This window comes from Sus scrofa, chromosome 7 (assembly GCF_054392235.1).
Source record: "Sus scrofa isolate SSC_HxYL_T2T_F1_AM1 chromosome 7, Sscrofa_HxYL_maternal_Yorkshire_Landrace_v2.0, whole genome shotgun sequence".
NCBI classification, from domain to species: domain Eukaryota; kingdom Metazoa; phylum Chordata; class Mammalia; order Artiodactyla; family Suidae; genus Sus; species Sus scrofa.
The window spans coordinates 58,489,441-58,502,341 of record NC_139389.1 but is presented as its reverse complement, the minus strand read 5'-3'; the positions used below and the strand labels follow the sequence as shown (position 1 = coordinate 58,502,341).

Genomic DNA, 12,901 nt, shown 5'->3' with positions numbered 1-12,901 from the left:
CGTTGGGCGCCACTTGCCGGGGCCAGCTCAGCAGGATGGGGAAGAACGGGTGCTGTGGAACTTAAGGAAAAATAGTTAACATAAAACAAGACACAGAGACATTTATCTTAAGTAAAGGTGGGAGCCAGGGACTCAAGGTCTCAGGGACCAAGAGCACCGGGGAACTCCAGATCTCAGGGACCAAGAGCGCCGGGGAACTCCAGATCTCAGGGACCAAGAGCACCCTGCCTCAAGAAACCACACTGCTTTTATTGTGAGATTAAGTGAGGAGTGGCTATGGGTGGATCATACAGGGTTTACTATTATATAAGTTCTTTTACTATTTAAAAAGCCACTTAGGTGGTAAAGGGTTAAGCTCTTACTCTGACCTCTAGGCACATAACAGTTCTTAAGCTTAAGTCATTTATGCCTTTAGGTCTTTGCTCTTAAGCTTAAGTCATTTATCAGCACTGTGACTGTTTTTCCAAGAAGGAAGATGGGATAAAGTAAGACAAGAAGATAGGATAAAGTAAAGAAGGACAAGATGGGGTTTTCAAGGAAACATGTCTTGCAACACTCTGTGGTATGTTCATAGGGAGAGAGGGGGAAAAGTTCTGCTGCAAATCTGTTTGGGAAATGTTGGGTTAATAGTATCCTTATTGCAGCCCTTCTCAGAGCCTTGAAGCAATAGCTCTCACTATAAACCCACAGAAAGATAACTCATACAGCATAACTCAAGCTAAGTTCACCGTGGAATAAAACTTTTTAAAAATAATCTGGAGTTTCTGTCCTGTGGTTAAGGAACCCGACTAGTATCCATGAGGACACGGGTTCCATCCCTGGCCTTGCTCAGTGGGTAGAGGATCGGGCATTGCTGTGGCTGTGTGGTAGGCCGGCGGCTACAGCTCCGATTCAACCCTAGCCTGGGAACCTCCATATGCCATGGTTGTGGCCCTGAAAAAGCCAAAAAAAAAAGGAGGCCACAATTCTGGACAAGTTAGTTACCTATGTGAGGCCTGGCGCCAAAGGTCATGCATTAAGCCTCCTCCAAAAGGATGTCAGCAAAAGTTTCCACCCTAAATAACTGGCCTTTGACAAAGTAGGCGGGCTACGGACAGTCTTGATTTTGTCAATGCCTCATCTATTCTGTCCTCTCCAAAGACCACAGGGTGGTTGTTGGTGTGTGATGGGAAAAAGGTCACTCATTCTCTTTTGTGTTCATTTTCCTTTCTGATTGCACCAGACCCCAGGGGAAAGACCGACAGTGATGCACCTGTAATTCTCCCTGTCCAGACGTGGGCACCCGCACCCCAGGGGCAAACCTGCAGGACCCAGGCCTCTCCATCCCTCCTTATCGCCCGTGGCCATGTTGCCGAAGATCGGCAGTCCCCCTCCATCAAGGCTGACCTCTTGGATGAGAGGCTTGCATGTACTCCGAAGTCCGGATAGCAGAAAATGTTCCTTCTGTTTATTATCTTGACTTCTGAGGAGCATATACCCTGCTGAAGAACCCCTCCTGCTCTACTCATCTCCCCGGTGGGCCAAGGGCAGGGCTTGGCAGCAGGACCTCGGCAGAGCCATTGGAAGAGAGCCGATGTCTGGTGGTGGTGGTGGTGCAGTCTGGAGGAGCAGCCAGCACCCAGAGCAAGGGCTGACCGGGAAAGAAGCTCCCCCAGGGGACTTTGGGCTGTCCCACAGGACGGAAGCAGGCAGCCGGCCGTCTCTCCTAGATCTCAAAGATCAAGGAGGATGTTTAGGTTCTAGGAGTGTTGTTCTTTTTTTTTTTATTTTTGTCTTTTTGTCTTTTTGCCATTTCTTGGGCCGCTCCTGCGGCATATGGAGGTTCCCAGGCTAGGGGTCTAATCAGAGCTGTAGCTGCCAGCCTACACCGCAGCCACAGCATTTTGGGATCCGAGCCACGTCTGCAACCTACACCACAGCTCACAGCAACGCCAGAACCTTAACCCACTGAGCAAGGCCAGGGATCGAACCCGCAACCTCATGGTTCCTAGTCAGATTCGTTAACCACTGAGCCACGATGGGAACTCCAAGGAGTGTTATTCTTTTTAAATCACCAGAAATTAATTTCAAACGCTCCCTGATTTTATTTATTTATTTGTTTGTTTTCACAGCCGCCTCGACAGCATATGGAAATTCCAGGCTAGGGGTCGAATGGGAGCTGCACCTGCCACCCTACGCCGCAGCGCGCAGCAATGCTGGATCCCTGACCGATGGAACCCGCATCCTCACTGACACGATGTCAGGTTCTTAACCCACTGAACCACAACGGGAACACCTTTTCCCCCTTTTTAAAGTAGGGGAGCCCCCTTTGCCAACAAAAGCAAGACGGAACTGAATATAAAAAACGGACTCAAATGGTGAGGCCCCGAAACATCCACCTTGCCCCCCCACTCCCCACCGGCCCCGAAGGACACTAAGAGTCTAGAGAACCTGGTTTGAAAACCACTGGTCTGGTTTGTCCCAAGCTGAATTTGACAGGTGATGAAGTTGAGGCTCACAGAGCGGGACGCAACTCGGCAGTGCCAGGAGGTCTCCAGGAGGAAGAAAGGCAGGGGCTGGGATTCATGGCACTCGCCTCACAGCCCAGGGATTTTTCTACCTCCCACCCCTTCCAGGCCCTTCCGTGGGACCCCTCCCCTGTTAACCCCCGACCCATTCATCTTGTCTTTCTGGTCAGAACAAAGGACTGCTTCAGAAAGATGGAAATGGAAGCTATTCTCACACTGAGGGCCAGGTTTAGAAGGCAACCAGGATGAATCCATGGGGTTCATGTCTCCTACCCTTTTACGATAGCGAAGCCAGTCATTAGAGATGTGCCCTGAAAGCGAAGCAATCATGCAAACATTTACAGTACAACAGGACACTGTTGAGAAATGAACGAGTTCCAGGAAATTCTGGAGGGTGTCAATGCGAAGACTCATTTCCCCAAACCGTCAGCGTTTCTAGTTCCTTTAATCTGATGGGAAAAGACAGCGTGTCCCTTCATTTCACAAATCAGGAAACGGAAGACCAGAGGTTATAAGAAATACCCAAGTTAGTCTCAGAGCCAGAGCTAAAACCCACCACAAGAATGCAGGGGGAGAGGGGGAAAAGAGAAAGGAGAGAAAACGGAGAAAAACACGGCCTCGGATTTTCATAGCATCTTTAGGGGTCGCATCCCTTGATATACATTATTTCATTTGAGTACTGCCATTAAGGGAGGCTGGAAAATAATTCTGTGTCCTATGGCTAGCTCTGAGAATTTTCTTTCTTTCTTTCTTTTTTTTTTTTTTTTTTTTTTTTGTCTTTTTAGGGCCACACCCATGGCATATGGAGGTTCCCAGTCTAGGGGTCAAATCAGACCTGCAACTGCCAGCCTACACCACAGCCACAGCAACACAGGATTTGAGCCGTGTCTGCAACCTACACCATAGCTCACAACAACGCAGGATCCTTAACCCACTGAGCGAGGCCAGGGATCAACCCACGTCCTCATCGACTAGTTGGGTTCATTAACCGCTGAGCCACGATGGGAACACTAGCTCTGAGATTTAAAACACAAGCTCTGGGAGTTCCCATTGTGGCTCAGCAGTAATGAAACCAACTAGTATCCATGAGGATTCGGGTTTGAGCCCAGGCCTCACTCATTGGTTAAAGGATCTGGTGTTGTTGTGAGCTATGGTGTAGGCCACAGACATGGCTCGGATCCTGTGTTGCAGTAGCTGTGGTGTAGACCAACAGCTGTGGCTCCAATTAGATCCCTAGCCTGGGAATTTCCATATCCTGTGGGTGTGGCCCTAAAAAGCAAAAAACAAAAACGAAAAAACACAAGCTCTGGAGTTAAAACGTTCCTAGTTCAAATCCAAGAACTAACCACTTGCAGGCTGTGTGAGCCTCAGGCAATGTCACAACCTCTCTGTGACTCAGTTTCCCATGTGTAAAATGAGGAAATAGTACTACCTACTTCATATGGCTATTGTAAGGCATAAATAAAACGCTGCGTGAAACACCCTGGGCACAGTGCCTGGGACAGAGTAAGCGCTCAGTAACTATTGCTGCTTATTATTTTGGAAAAACCAACACTGAGCGTGGCTTAACTAGGGAGTTTTCTGTTTGCAAGATTTACAAGTTTGAAGTTCCAGGGATATTTCATTTTGCAAAGGGGAAAACAAAGAGCCAGCCACGAGAAGAGGCTGTCTCAGGTCAGCCAGCTCCTGGCCTTAGAATTCCTACTAATTTCTTCTGTTAGTCTCCAGGGTTCTAAGTAGGAAGCTGGGAGTCGAAGCATGTCTTCTGTACCTAATTCACAAATAGACAGTCATGGTGGTAAAGCCTAATATTAGGGCTCCGTGCGGTAGCAGCGCTCCATATGGGGAGTTCATTAGCTACAAAGGGACCATTCTCCCTTCTCTTAGGGTGAGAGCTGTGCGCCCGTCGCAGGGTGGCCTGAACTGCCCCAAAGCACAAAGCCAATGCCAGTGTACAGCCTGGGTGGAGCCCTGGACTCTGCCTCCAAGTCCAGTTCCCTCCTCCCATCATATGGCTATCCCCCCCCCCAACACACACACACACAAGAAACGGGGAGAGAAATTATACACACCACAATCCTTGCGTTGTTGAATGTCTCTTCCGATAGCCTTCCAGGGACTTCTGTGAGCTCCACCAAACTGTGGCTTCAACCAGAGCAGGGGATATTCTGTTTGTCAAAATCTGATAAATACCCTGAGAACACACCTGGGGAACACTTCCTCTGCTCTTGTGGAGACAGAGAACTGCAGCAATGACGCTGGAAGGCAATTTTGCATGACATTATGAAAAGCCATAAATAAATAAATAAATAAGAGGAGAGATGTACTAAATTCCTCTAAATCCTGCTTCCAGGATATCATACCAAAAAGGTGTTTATTTTACCAGAAAAAAAATTGCAAAGAACCCACAAGCCAAATATTCAATAGTAATAGATCATTTCAGTAAATTACAGAGCATGTATGTTTTGGAAGGTTATGCCACTATTAGAAATCATGATATAAGAGCAATATTTAATGATTTAAGAGATGCTCACAATATAGTAAATTAAAGTGAGATTGCAAAAGAATTTATGATGTAAGCTGTCCACTTTATGTTTAAAGTATGTATTCATAGGAAAAATAATAATAATTTATAAACACACATAATGATCTATGTGTACATTTATATATGCATACATGCTATATATAATATCATATATAATCATACCCTTGTATAATCTACATATCTATCTGTATATAATTATACACATATATAACCTATATATCCACAGCCAATGGGGCGCGGGCATTTTCAGGCTTTCCATATGAAAATACATTTTGTTCCTACAATGAGCATGCAGTTTATTTTGCAATCATAAAAGAAAAGGAAAATATTCTGAAGACATTCTGGCCCAGCGGTGTTCCACACCTACACTAAGCACAAGCGCAGGACTAGTGGATAAAATGTCCCGGTGGTTTGAGAAGTTAGGACCAGGAATGGGAGCCAGCTCTCTGCTCAAAGTCCTCCAAGCACTTTACTCAGCAGATGTTTGCAGCTTTTATATAATCACTTTGGACCATTTCTCACGCGCATTGGTGGTTTGTCAACCAGAAGAGCTTATAAGGACAAGGTCTTTTCTGACCTCTGGAGGGGCGTTGAGTCCATGATTGGACAATTGCGCCCTCGTGTGGCACCTCTTGGGTACAGCTTTTTGTCCATAACCAGGACAAAGACATGGTGACAAGATGGTCTATGAACTCAGGATGAGAGAGAAGTTCACAAGTGGGTCTCTGTTCTCAAAGGGAGTTGTTAAGTTGGGCTTCTAGAAATTATAATGCATCTTCCCTATAAATGGCATTAAACATTGAGGCTAACAACCAATTCAGTGTCAAAAGCCTATTCAATCATTGTCTGCTTGTAATAGTCTCAGCTTCCTCTCCTGTAAATAATACTGTTTTACATTATGTTCTGAGAATATCAAAATAGTTGAGGTTTCCCAACAGGATGCTTTTATTGCCCTTGATGTTTCCTCTATTTGAATTTCCTTAATCAAGGCACTTCTTCCCCATGTAATTTCTACTCATTCATCAGGACTATCCCAAAGGCCATCTCCCTCAACAATATCCCCAGACGGGATGAAGCCAGTTGTTCTTCCCCTGGATCTCAAGGTATTTGTACTTTCTCTGCAAATCGCTATGATTAGCAGTTTTTCTTGGCACTGAACAATTTGGACCAGTGTAAACTCCACGAGGGCTTTTGGTTTCACTGGTGTATCCTGAGCACTAAGCCCAGCGCTGATAGGTGCCCAAAACTGCATGTTCCGCTACGTATTCCTCCCTCCCAGCTCCCCAGTTCCATCTTTAAGGACGGTCTCCACACAGTCCAGTACAAGTACTTACCCTCAGTTACGGTCATAAATGTTATTCCCTGAAAATACCCAGACACACCCACCCAACACCAAGGCCGGCTGCACATGGACTTGGCCGTTTCTTGCCTGCCACCACCTATGAATGGCTGTCTACCCAGATCTTCTGTGAACCCCAAAGTGAGATCCCTGTGGCATTATACAGGTCTTGGCTTCCTCAGCATCATAGCCTGATGGCAAGGCTTCCTTCCTCTCATACTCAAAGCAGGCTCTGAATTCCTCTCCTGTCATCCAGGTGAATTCCTACCCCTTCACTTCTGCCAGCCAGCTTCCAGAGTGCCCGCCCCAGGTTTGGCTGCTTTGTCTGGTCTACTGAAAACCCAGGGTGTCTTCCCAGGGTCGATGCAGTCCCCCTACCCACACCCATGAGCCAAGGCACAGTCCTTCTACCCGACTCTAGGGACAGAAGGTGACTGGTGTTCATTTGATAAACAGATTTCTCCATCCCTGTAACCTGGGCGCCCTGGGACAGGCCGAGCAGCTGGAGGGATCGGGACCCCAGCCGGTCTGAAAACCACGCTGAGCCCCAGATGGGGGCTGGCCGCTGTCACGCTGGTCAGACCCCAGCCTTGTGAACCCAGGTCAGAACACATCCCGCTGCCAGAGCTGTTCCTTTTACAGAACATTCCCCCAGATGGTGGTGACAGGCCCCCCACGATGATATTGCCAGAATAGAACCCCCCACCGCCCCGCAGCATCTGCTGTTCCATCCTCCCCATGTGTTTGGTTCCCAAAGAAAAGTCACTGTAGAACATGAAGATTTTTCCTCTCTCTACCAAAACAGCACTCCAAAAACCCTACTAGTTTTCCCCTGGAAAATACCCATGTTCATTTGCTAAACCTGGATCTACTATGTGTCAGATCCAGAAGAAGCTCCTATAGTCTTGAAATGAGCTACCGGTGAGGTCATGGAATTTTCTGGAGACTCCCACACTCAGTGTGTAAGAGAAGAGTTCCTGCAGCCTATGGTCCCTCATCCATTTCCGGACCATCCTCAGTCAAGAGATGGCAAGATAAAAAAAAAAAAAAAAAAAAATTCTTTTCTTTTTAGGACCACACGTGCGACATATGGAAATTCCCAGGCTAGGGGTCGAATCGAAGCTACAGCTGCCAGCCTATACTGCAGTTCACAGCAACACCGGATCCTTAACCCCCTGAGCGAGGCCAGGGATCGAACCCTCTTATGTCAGGTTCTTAACTTGCTGAGCCACAACGGGAATTCCTATAAAAAATTTTTTTTAGTAAAGTAATTTTTTTTTAAAATTTAGGAGTTCCTGTCACAGCTCAGCAGTTAACAAACCCAGCTAGTATCCTTGAGGACGTGTGTTGGATCCCTGGCCTCGCTCAGTGGGTTAAGGATCCAGCATTGCCATGAGCTGTGGTGTAGGTTGCAGACACAGCTTGGATCCCGAATTGCTGTGGCTGTGGTGTAGACCAGCAGCTACAGATTCGATTAGACCCCTAGCCTGGGAAGCTCCATATGCCACGGATGCAGCCCTAAAAAAAAATAAATAAATAAACAAAAATAAAATAAAAATTTTTTAAAAATTTAAAGAGTTAGCAAGATAATAAAAGTGCATGCCCTGTGCATCACCAACCCTGTTTACAGTATTTAAAATCTATGCACAAGCGTGTATCTCGAACAGATGCTGAAAGTAGCCAAAAAGATAAATAAAATAATCTAGATGTCAAACCACAGGAGGTTGGTTTAAGTAAATTATAATACACTTTTCCAGTGACATATTAGACTGCCCTTAAAAATGATAATGAGGGAGTTTCTGTCATGGCTCAGTGATTAACGAATCTGACTAGCATCATTGAGGATACAGGTTCAATCCCTGGCCTTGCTCAGTGAGTTAAGGATCCAGCATTGCTGTGGGCTGTGGTGTAGATCGCAGATGTGGCTTAGATCCTGCATTGCTGTGGCTGTGGAATAGGCCGGCAGCTACAGCTCCAGTTTCACCCCTAGCTTGAGAAGCTCCATGTGCCGAGAGTGCGGCCCTAAAAAGCAAAAAAAAAAGAAAAAAAAGATAATGAGTATCTACATTTATTTACATAAAGAGATGTCCACGTGTACTAGACTATAGAATGACCTCCCCCCCCCAAATTCACGTTTACCTGGTTCCTATGAGCATGATATTATTTAGAAGTAAAGTCTCTGCTGATGTAATCAGGGTTCAAAGAGGTCATACTCGATTAAGGAAGATCCCCAAATCCAAATGAGTCGTGTCTTTATCAGAAGAGGGTCGTTTGGATGGATACACAAGGGAGACCACGCGGACCGTGTGAAGACGGAGGCAGAGACTGGAGCCCTGAGCGTAGCAGACAAGGGACACCAAGGATGTTCCGAAATCCTCAAAAGTTAGAAGGAAGACGTGGAACAGATCCTCTCAGAGCCTCTAGAAGGAAGCAACCCTTGATTTCAGATCTCCAGCCTCCAGAGATGTAAGGAGATGAACTTCTATGGTAGCCACAGAGTTTGTAGCAATTGGTTACATCAGTCATAGGCAACTAATCCATCATGTAAATAGCAAACTAGATAACATCCTATACAGTGTGATGCTATTTATGTGATGCTATTTATTTTATACAAACGGAAACCCCCATAGAGAAGCCCGGAGGGATGCCTAAAAATACGTATGCGTCCCCTGAGCCAGCTTTCTGAGCTCTGCCCTGTATTAGACAAAAACCAGCAAACAACACACACCACCAACTCTGACTCTCTCATGACTTTAGTGACTTTGCCGATGTTTGGATGCCAAGGAAAGAAAATGGGTCATGCCAGCAGAGCCTGCTCCCATCCTGCTCCCACCTCCTGACTTTCCCAACAGGTTATCGCCCCATGCAGGCTGGCAGAAGGCCCTGATGCTGCTGCTTCGATCCTGTGAGCGGCCCCCTGGCCAGTTTACATACCCAAGCCACCTTGAAATTCCATAGCTAATAGAGCTGGTTCTTAAACCCAACACAAATACCCACCGACGCCTCGGTAGCCCATAACTGGGTGGGGGGGCGGGGAGATGGGAAGCAATTGAACTTGTCCAAACTTGCAGCTTGGAAATGTATAAGGCTTAGAGATAAGACATTTAGAAAGAATTCTTTTCAATGCTTCCTCCCTGTGTGATCTCTAGAATACCCCTTGAAGGTCAGAAGTGTGCCTTATAACTGATGGATGCTGCACCCCTTTGGTACAGCCTGGGGCCCGCTCATGGGAGAAAACCCCTTCTCTGTAGCTCCTAGTTTCCCTTGCATGCCACCTTCCATGCCTTGAGAGTGTCCACAGCTGGGGCTAGAGCTATCTAAACCCATTTCCTCACCCCAGGCCCAGGGGGAGAGGGGAACCAGTCCCCATTGTCCTCAGCTCCTATCTGACCTCACACACTAGCTGGCACTTGAAGCCAGGAGTTGGCAGCAGGGCTGAACCCAACTCCCCAGGCTGCTGGCAACAACAGCATGTCCAGAATTTCCAGAGAAGTGTACTCAGCTACTCCTTCCAGATCCGTACACAACCTGCTAGCTTTTTCTTTCATTCTCACAACTCATCCAGAAATTCTAGCTTCACCAACGTGCACCTTTCCTGTAAGTCCTTATCAGGGAACATGGACGAGTTACCTCTTACAGAACAAAGTGGAAATGACCTAGAATCCAGCTCTGCCTGGCAAGTATCTCCATCTCTTCTGTTCTTGGGTCATTGCCCATGGCCTTGCCAACCCCAGTGGGAAGGGATTAAGTTTCCAGGGCAGCTGCTTCCTCAGAGGAATCTGGAGCAGCTGAGCAGGACTTGACCTAATGGGCTATGACTCCAGCCAGCCAGAGCCCATGATCTAACTCTTTTCTAAAAGGCGTGACTTGTCTACACCGAGGAAAGTTTCTCTGGGAGATTTTAGTCTGCCATCACATGTCGGTGCTTCCCACATCGGTAACAAAACACAGATCTACCTTACTATGGGTGACCTTAAACTTCATTTCAACCCTGCCTCTTCCGCCAAGAGGTTCTGGGTCCCCTGTCTTAAAAGTAGCTGCCAGCACCACAGCCTCCCTCTGTCCAGGTGTCAACAAGACTGGATTAAGGTCTGTGTACCCACGACCACTGCCCCCTGCCCCCCTGCCCCAGCTTTCTGGCCACCCAGGTTCATGGTACTCATGGGAGAATGAAGAATTGGGGAAGGAAGTTGGTTAAAAGCTCCTGTCTCTGGATGTTCGCTGGCAATTCCCTTTACTCATGCCGAATTCTACTGCTATTTTCTCTGCTTTGCAGAAAAATTCTTAATTTTCGTTACTTCGTTAGGAGTCTGTTTGCCCATATCTTTTCTTTTTAGAGTGGCACCCAAAGCATGTGGAGGTTCCCACACTAGGGGTCAGATCAGACCTGTAGCTGCGGCCTATGCATCTGCTGAGACCTATCTGCAACCTACACCACAGCTCACGGCAATGCCAGACTGTTAACCCACTGATCGGGGCCAAGGATCAAACCCTCATCTTCATGGATACTAGTTGTGTTAGTTACCGCAGAGCCACAGTGGGGACTCCTGTTTGCCCCTTCTTCACCAGTGGAAAAGAACTTGACAAACGACTCCATCAAGGACTCATTCTGTGCCTCTGATCCGATGTTTCCCCTTTCTATGCCCCTATTTCTCATCTATAAAGTGGGGATAGGCGTTCCCTGGTGACCTCGTGGTTAAGGATGTACCATGGCCACTGCTGTGGCTTGGATTACTACTGTGGTGCAGCTCCGATCCCTGGCCTAGGGAATGTCCACTTGCCATGGGCATGGCCAAAGAAAAAAATAATAATAATAAACGAAAAATAAAATGGGGATAGCAATACTTCCTACTTTGTTTACTGATTGCAACGAGTAAGTGAGGCAATGGATTTGAAGCGTGCCAGGCTCAGGCTAAGTGCTCATGAACGGTGGCTGTTACAACCATCGTCTCCTGGCCATCATCACAAAATGCTTCTTCTGTCCTCTTTTCCTCCAGCTAACAGTCCTGCAACAGGCTGAGATGTTGGATCTTCAACCCAAGCGCTCCGTGAGTACCTGTCTGGCAAACTCTTAGTAATCCTCCCTTACGCTCACCTCTTAGGAGGCTCCGTGCCTACAGCATTTCCTCACTGTAGTCCCTCCCATGGATCGAATGCTTCCCTTTTAAATGAAGTCCCATTTTAAGGATCCAACCTCCACTGCATCCCTCGCCCCCATCTCCTGTCCTAGTCTCTCCGCCCTGGGTCTTGCAGTGTCTGCAGCCAAAGCTAGTGTCCCTTTGGGTTCGCTTGCTAAAGACACCAGTCTGCCCACTGCAGATGCAGTCCAAGCGTCTATGAAATTTCTATGAGCCAGTTCCATGTGGGGTTTACGTAACACTCAGCATAGACTGTCTTCTCCCATGTTTCCCGCAAGACGTCTTTGTACAGGAACCAGCCTAAAAGATTTGGCCGTGGCCTCATCCCAGCGCCTTCTCAGATCCTTCACCCCGCAGCTCAGGTGTCAAGATTGCAGCCATTCTTTCCCTGATCCTTTCGCTGGATGAGAATATTCTGAGCACTACTGCAGGTTCTGCCAAATATAGCCATAATTCCTGGCACCTTTTCCTAACAGTTTGGTTGCCATGTGATAGAGCCACTCAGTTCTCGGGCAGGGTGAGATTCAGTAACTATCAAATGCCAATCTTTGTTCAATATGCAGATGGTCCTTGTCATCCCCTAAACTACCCTCACAGCTACACCTTTTCCCCTGGAAGAGAGCAGAGGAACAGGCTGCAGTGTGCTGAGGTCAGAGCAGCCACCTACCTAGATTCCTGGAGAATGTCCATTCCTTGTCCATCCTGACGCTGAGCTCCGGAGGGTGCCCCTGGTATTAAAGCAGCACTGCAGGGAGGTCCCGTCCTGCCTCAGCAGTTACGAACCCGACTAGTAATGAGGACGAGGGTTCTATCTCTGGTCTCGCTCAGTGGGTGAAGGATCTGCTGTGAGCTGTGGTGTAGGTCACAAACGCAGCTCGGATCCCTCACTGCTGTGGCTGTGGCATAGGCTGGCAGCTGCAGCTCTGATTTGACCCCTAGCCTGGGAACCTCCACATGCCGTGGGTGTGGCCCCACAAAGGATAAAAAAAAAAAAAAAAAAAGGCGGCACTGCAAAGCACCCCTGTCAGAAGGATCCTGAGCAAGCAGAAGCGCTAATGGAGAACCCAGGGGAACAGAATACTCATCCTGCACTCATCCTCAACACCAAGGGCTGCACATGCCCTGGCATATGGCTATTCCAGATTTAACATGCTGATTCACACCCATGCTGCTTGGCAGAGAACCACGGACCAAAACTACCTAAGTGTCCCTCTGCTGCAGTGGCCTCCCCAGACCCCCATCTCAGCTCACCCAGACATCACTCCCCCCACCACTATTCATCAATGAAGGGCAAATATACAGCCCAAGAGGCTGTCCCTTGGCCTCTGCCCCATACCACCCGCTTCTTTCCAGCTGGTCAGGGCAGGCTGTT

At 47.7% G+C, this 12,901-nt stretch overlaps 1 protein-coding gene across 2 annotated transcripts in view; it reads right to left on the bottom strand.

Moving 5' to 3' along the window:
* Nucleotides 1-12,901, bottom strand: part of CFAP161 (cilia and flagella associated protein 161) — a 53,849-nt gene that overhangs the window by 22,945 nt on the left and 18,003 nt on the right. The window contains exons 1-2 of one of the 2 annotated variants that reach the window (XM_013989011.3): nt 12,197-12,454; nt 4,580-4,765 (exon numbers count right to left, since the gene is read on the bottom strand). The exons of the other annotated variant lie outside the window; for it this stretch is intronic. The gene's annotated coding sequence lies outside the window, so the exon portion shown is untranslated. Of the gene's footprint in view, nt 1-4,579; nt 4,766-12,196; nt 12,455-12,901 lie in introns of those variants that run through there. 2 annotated transcript variants of the gene reach the window in all.